The sequence below is a fragment of the Eretmochelys imbricata genome, chromosome 1 (assembly GCF_965152235.1).
Source record: "Eretmochelys imbricata isolate rEreImb1 chromosome 1, rEreImb1.hap1, whole genome shotgun sequence".
Classification (NCBI taxonomy): domain Eukaryota; kingdom Metazoa; phylum Chordata; order Testudines; family Cheloniidae; genus Eretmochelys; species Eretmochelys imbricata.
The window spans coordinates 214,575,546-214,582,193 of NC_135572.1; the positions used below are offsets into that span (position 1 = coordinate 214,575,546).

The 6,648-nt window shown below is 44.1% G+C and overlaps 1 long non-coding RNA gene across 1 annotated transcript in view; it reads left to right on the top strand.

Annotated features, from left to right (window-relative positions):
* The window catches only part of LOC144268567 (uncharacterized), a 40,740-nt gene that overhangs the window by 4,799 nt on the left and 29,293 nt on the right, over positions 1–6,648 (top strand). The window contains exon 2 of the long non-coding RNA XR_013346793.1: positions 5,978–6,163. This is a non-coding gene — a long non-coding RNA (uncharacterized LOC144268567). The remainder of the gene's footprint in view (positions 1–5,977; positions 6,164–6,648) is intronic.

A 6,648-nucleotide genomic window follows, 5' to 3' on the forward strand; every position in this document is an offset into this window, starting at 1 on the left:
AAATGGCAGATGAAATTTAATGTTGATAAGTGCAAAGTAATGCACATTGGAAAACATAATCCTAACTATACATATACATAAACAATGATGGGGTCTAAATTAGCTTTTACCATTCAAGAAAGAGATCTTGGAGTCATTGTGGGTAGTTCTCTGAAATCATCCACTCAATGTGCAGCGGCAGTCAAAAAAGGGAACAGAATGTTGGGAATCATCAAGAAAGGGATAAATAATAAGACAGAAAATATCATATTGCCTCTATATAAATCCATGGTACGCCCACATCTTGAATACTGAGTGCAGATGTGGTCTCCCCATCTCAAAAAAGATATATTGGAATTGGAAAAGTGTTAGGACATAGATATTCAGGCCTGTCTGCAAAGGCCTGTACTCTAAGAATCTAGGTGTATTCTGATCACTTGGCTAGTGATAGAGGTATAAAAGAAAGAATCAAAATCACTGTCTGCTGGTGTAAGGGCCTTCTCTTACTGTGACAGTCTGAGGCCCTGTTCTTAGGCTAAGGCCTTTGGCTAAGCAGCAGAGGCAGCCATAAGCTGGGAAGCAAACAGTAACATCCTCACATTCCAAACTAGTCACACTGAAATAAGGTGCTATTCGGCTGTTAGGAATACAATCCTGTCCTGATAGTTCCTGTCACCTCCAGAGAAAGGGAAGTGCCTAGAAAATGTAAAAGGAAACTTAGTTTGATAGCATCCTGTCTGGCAAGAACTAACTTATCAATAGCTGGGATGTGAAATCCTCATTTCTTTGTTGTTCTATCACTGTAGTCCCCATTTCCCTATTGTTTGTCTGTATAATCTCTGTCTGGTTCTGTGATTGTTCCTGTCTGCTGTATAATTAATTTTGCTGGGTGTAAACTAATCAAGGTGGTGGGATATAATTGGTTACATAATCATGTTACAATATGTTAGGATTGGTTAGTTAAATTTCAGGAAAATGATTGGTTAAGGTATAGCTAAGCAGAACTCAAGTTTTACTATATAATCTGTAGTCAATGAGGAAGTGACTGGATGTGGGTGGGCATGGGCATGGGGGTGGGTGGGGGAGGGAGGAAGGAAGGGAGGGAGAGAGAGAGAGAGAGAGAGAGAGAGAGATGGGAACAGGGAATGGGGGTAAGAAAATTGGAATCATGTTTTGCTAAAGGGGGAAATGGGAACAGGGAATGGGAGTAAGGAAGTTGGAATCATGTTTGGCTAAGGGTAGTAATGGGAACAGGGACACAGGTGTAAGGCTCTGTGGTGTCAGAGCTGGGAAGGATACTAAGGATACTGGGAAGGATACTAAGGAAGGAAACTGGAATCATGCTTGCTGGAAGTTCACCCCAATAAACATTGAATTGTTTGCACCTTTGGACTTCGGGTATTGTTGCTCTCTGTTCATGCGAGAAGGACCAGGGAAGTAAGTGGGTGAAGGAATAAGCCCCCTAACAAAAAGGTTCAGAGAAGGGCAACAAAAATTATTAGGGGTATAGAACGGCTTCCGTATGAGGAGAGATTAATAAAACTGGGATTTTTCAGCTTGGAAAACAGGTGACTAAGGGGGGGATATGATAGAGGTCTATAAAATCATGAGTGGTATAGAGAAAGTAAATAAGGAAATGTTATTTACTCATTCTCCTAATACAAGAACAAAGGGCTACCATATGAAATTAATAGGTAGCAGGTTTAAAACAAACACAAGAAAGTATTTTTTCACGCAACGCACCGTCAACCTCTGGAACTCCTTACCAGAGGGTGTTGTGAATGCCAATACTATAAGGGGGTTCAAAAGGGAGCTAGAGAGATTCATGGAAGATAGGTCCATCAACGGCTATTAGCCAGGATGGGCAGGAATGGTATCCCTAGCCTCTGTTTGCCAGAACTGGGATTGGGTGACAGGGCATGGATCACTTGATGATAACCTGTCTGTTCATTCCCTTTGGGCCACTGTCAGAGGACTGGGTTTGATGGACCTTTGGTCTGACCCAGTATGGCTGTTCTTACGTTCCCCGTGGTTCCTGGGGACTGTCAGTCTCAGGGTCCTGATTTCCCATTGACCCTTCCCCTTTCTTTTGGTACTGGGACCTAACCAACCAAAACACGCCCATTGAGTTTTAGTAAGGGGACAACAGTCCCCTTACACAAGTTTAGAGCAAACATTTTGAAAGTTATAAAGCAGCCCTTACCTAATTCCTTACAGCATGGAATACAGACATTAGAGATCAGATTGACGCATGCAGCACCCTGCAAACATCCTACAGAGTCTAAACACTAAACACATTCTTATCAGACTAACACCTATTCTGAGCAACATTAACACATCAATGAACTGGTCTGGTGTCCAGCTGTGAGTTTGTCAGATCTTAGCTCATGCCTGCAGCTTTGGCAAGAGCTGGCACCTGGCCTGCTAGAGTCACAAAGGGCTTGTGCCCAGTGCTTCAAGCAGGGATCAGCAGCAGAGACCAGACGCCAGAGCCAAAGTCAGGAATTGGAGCTAAGGATCAAAAACAACTTGCCTGCAGAGAGGCAAGGCAGTGCAAGGCTGGGGCCAAGGCAGGAGCAGAGCTGGAACTAGGCTGGGAACATGCAGGCACAGGCACAATCATAGAAAAATGCTCTAAGCAGCTACTGAACTGCTGCTGCTGGGTGTAAGAGCTGCTCTGCTCACACTTCCCACCTGTCAGGTGAGGTAACCAGTCAGGCAGCCTAGTACAGGCCAGCTGCGCTCCTTAGATTGCCTAGAGACTGGCTCTGCTGCAGGCCCTGCTTCCTCACAGACTGAATGCACTTTCAGCAGCTTTTGTGGAAACGTCACCACGTTGCGGAGGAGCAATTACAATCAGTGAATGACAAACTGCACTTGGAAACCCAGCAACTTGCAGACCTGGGTTGGAGAAGCAACAACAGCAGGAGAGCGAGGAGAGAGAAAAGGGCCCTCAGCATGAACTGGAAATGGAGAAACTGCCCCTATAGTTTCATCCAGTACATGTTGTTAGAGCCCATATACCTGTTTCCCTGGGTGTTGTGAACTCCAGATTATTTCCTCACTTAGGGAAGGGGAGGACATGAGTGAGTTTTTAAAAGTTTTTAAAACGTGGTGTGAGTTGAACCAGGGAAGGCAGGCAGACGTACTGTGCCTGGCTCTGTTACTGTCGGGGAAGGCCTTAGATGCTTTCACCCATGTGGCCTGAGCAGTGGAGCATGTAAGGTGCCTCCAGACCCCCCCACCCTTCCACCCAGGCTGGGAGGTAAACTCTGTAGATGAACTTCTGACCTCTGGGGCTGCACTGACTAAGGACAGCAACTGTGAGTGGGGTGACTTTTGGGTTGCTGGACTCAAGAACCAAAGGGAAAGGACATGGTCCAATCTACTTCGGGGTGGGTCTTCTGGTTCATGGTTTGTGTTTATGAACCCTGGTTGTGGTGTTTTCCCAATTTAATGCTGAGTTGTTTTTGCTACACTGAGACTCTCAGCTTGTGAGAGGGGAAGCATTGCCTCTTTGAGGTGCCCAGGGGTGTGTGTGTAATTTTCCCAGGTCACTGGGTGGGGGCTTGAGCCAGTTTTGCATTGTATTGTTGAAAAGAAACCCCTATGTACTGAACCCGGCCCTTGTTGCTGTCAACTCTGCCTGGCAGAAGGGTTACAAATGCAAAGAGGGGTCTGGTTGGAAGCTGTGAGAGAATCCTGTGTGAAGAGCTATTTTATAAACAGTTTAACAGGGGAACATCATACCTGCTGGTGAAGGAAGATAACATATTGGATCAACCTCTGGAGCAGATTACATGCAGCATTCAAAATGTGGAAGCAGAAATTGGGGGTTCCTTAAAGATATCAGCTGTTAATTCCCAGCCTTGCAGTGACTCCTTTGTACCTGATACATCACTTCAAGAAATGATTGCTACTGTCACAGTTTAAGAGTTAACTGCACTTTTGTCCCCCAACTTGCTCCCTTCATTACAAGTTATGTCAAGTGTCAGATCAAGAAGAACAACCTGCCACAGTTCATCTGTTTCTGTGTGTAGCAGGGGTGGCCCAAACGCGGCTCATGAGCTGCGTGCGGTTCTTTTACAGTTAAATTGCAGCTCGCAGGCTCCCCACCCCCCAGGCCATTTCTCTGCCTAACAGACTGAGGAAAGCTCGGGGCTTCTGTCCTCAGGTGGACTGGTGGGGTTAGGGTCTTCTATCCAACAGGGAGGGGGGTTTCAGGGCTTCAGCCCTGTAGGGAACACCTACCAGGGCTCAGGGCTTCAGCAGGAGTAGGGCTGAAGCCCCAAGCCCCAGCAGGCGCACCTGGCTCTCAAGCTTCTCAAAATTATTGTATGTGGCCTAGAGGGTTGGTACGTTTGGCCACCCCTGGTATATAGCTTACGCCTTTGATCTCTGGCCTCCTGAAAAGCTAAGACCGATCAATTGCCTCCTCTCTGGGGACGAAGCTTCAAACTCTGAGTTTTACATAGGAGTTGTTGGGGAATTTCCATTAACCACTCCTCAGGGAGTCCTCAGGGAACCCACTCAGCAAGCCTGGACCCCTAAAACACATTTCCCACTTATTGTCACAAAAGTCCATGCCAGTCTGGCTCATTTCACTATTTCAGGTCCTCATGCTATAATTACTACAAGGTGGGTTCACAACTGCTTGAAAGCCCATTCTCAAAGAGTAATTATGAATGATTTGTTGTCAAACTGGGAGGGGTCCTGCAGGGATCAGTTGTGGGTCTGGTACTATTCAATATATTGAGTGTATGCTTGTAAAATTTGCAGTGTACGCTTGTAAAATTTTCGATGAGGAGACACTTGTCACTGACACTTTAGAAGTATTGAATGCAGATTGCAACAAGGATCTCACAATGTGCACACAAAGGTCTTTGTTGCTGTTGGACAATGGAGTTCAACTCTGAGTCTCCACTGATCAAGGACAACACCAGTGAGTGGGGTGTGGTGGAGGGAAAAGTGAGGGGCACGTTAAATAAACATTTGTTTGTTGGACTATATTTTAGTGACTTTGCTCCAGAATGCTAGATTTGTGACTGGGAATGGAAACTTATATACATATGTTTCCTAGTAGGCCAAGGTTTTTAATATGCATTATTTGCCAAGGTTGTTATCTCACACTGTTGCTATCTTGAGAGGTTACTATGTTGGGGAGTTTCTGTATCAAACATTTTTATTATTATAATTAATTTCTACATAAGAATGGTCATACTGGGTCAGCCCAGTATCCTGTCTTCCGACAGTGGTCAAGGCTAGGTGCTTCAGAGGGAATGAACAGAACAGGTAATCATCAAGTGATACATCCCCTGTTGCCCATTCCTAGCTTCTGGCAAACAGGCTAGGGACACTCAGAGCATGGTGTTGCATCCCTCCCCATCCTGGCTAATAGCCACTGATGGACCTACAAGATCCACAATGACTCCAAGATCTCTTTCATGAAGGTTAACAGCTAATTCAGACTCCATCATTTTGTATGTATAGTTGAGATTGTTTTCCAATCTGCATTACTTTGCATTTATCAACATTGAATTTAAGCTGCCATTTTGTTGCCCAGTCACCCAGTTTTGTGAGATCCCTTTGTAACTCTTCGCAGTCTGCCTGGGACTTAACTATCTTGAATAGTTTTGTATCATCTGCAAATTTTGCCGTCTCACTGTTGACCCACTTTTCCAGATCATTTATGAATATGTTGAACAGTAATGGTCCCAGTACCGACCCCCTCAGGGATACCACTGTTTCTCTCTCTCCATTTTGAAAACTGATAATTTATTCCTGCCCTTTGTTTCCCATCTTTTAACCAGTTACTGATCCATGAGAGGACTTCCCTCTTATCCCATGATGGCTTACTTTTCAAAAGTCAATTTAAATTAAATACATTTTTTTTAAATTATATATTTTTTAGAAATCTAGACCTGTTATGTGTTTTGGTGTAACTTGCATTATCTTAACAAAACATTTACTTTATTCATATCTCTTTTGTATGTTGCAGGTCACAGTGAAAATGAAAAGACAAAAAACAATACAACAAAGGCCACTCAAAGGCCTCAAAAACTAACCAAGGTGAAGAACACATCAAGAACCAAGAATATATCAACATGTCAACTGAAGGTTCAAGTTGTGTATCTACATCTGACCAACCTGAAGCACAAATACAGCTATCTATTGAAGAAACATTGTCTCCAAAACCTAAAGGTATTTCCCGATGTTTGTCGATCAAAGTGTTCCCATTTATTGAAGTTACAAAAGATGGCTACTGGTGCACCTCTTGCAAGAAAGCTTGCGAAGAAGGAAAGCTTCCCAATGCTATAACTGGTAAAAGTGGAGGAGCTTGGTTTGTCAAACCGATCAGCAAAACCAATGCTGACAAACTACGTGAAAAGGCTGCAAAACACCAGGCCTCTGGAGTGCATCAACGTGCAGGAAGCTCACTATCTTTCTGCAAGAAACTCAACTGACTGGCTAGAAGCATGTGGTGCAACAGTGAAAAAGACTTAACAGTTGAAAAAGTGAAGAAACTCTCTCACCACATTCAAAAAATTTGCATACATGGCTAATGAATGCACTGATGCAAATGGGCATCAAGTATTAAGTCATTGTGTACTTTATCTTGATGTCAGGGGTAGAAGCTACATTTGGATCAATCAGAGAGCTATCCATTGA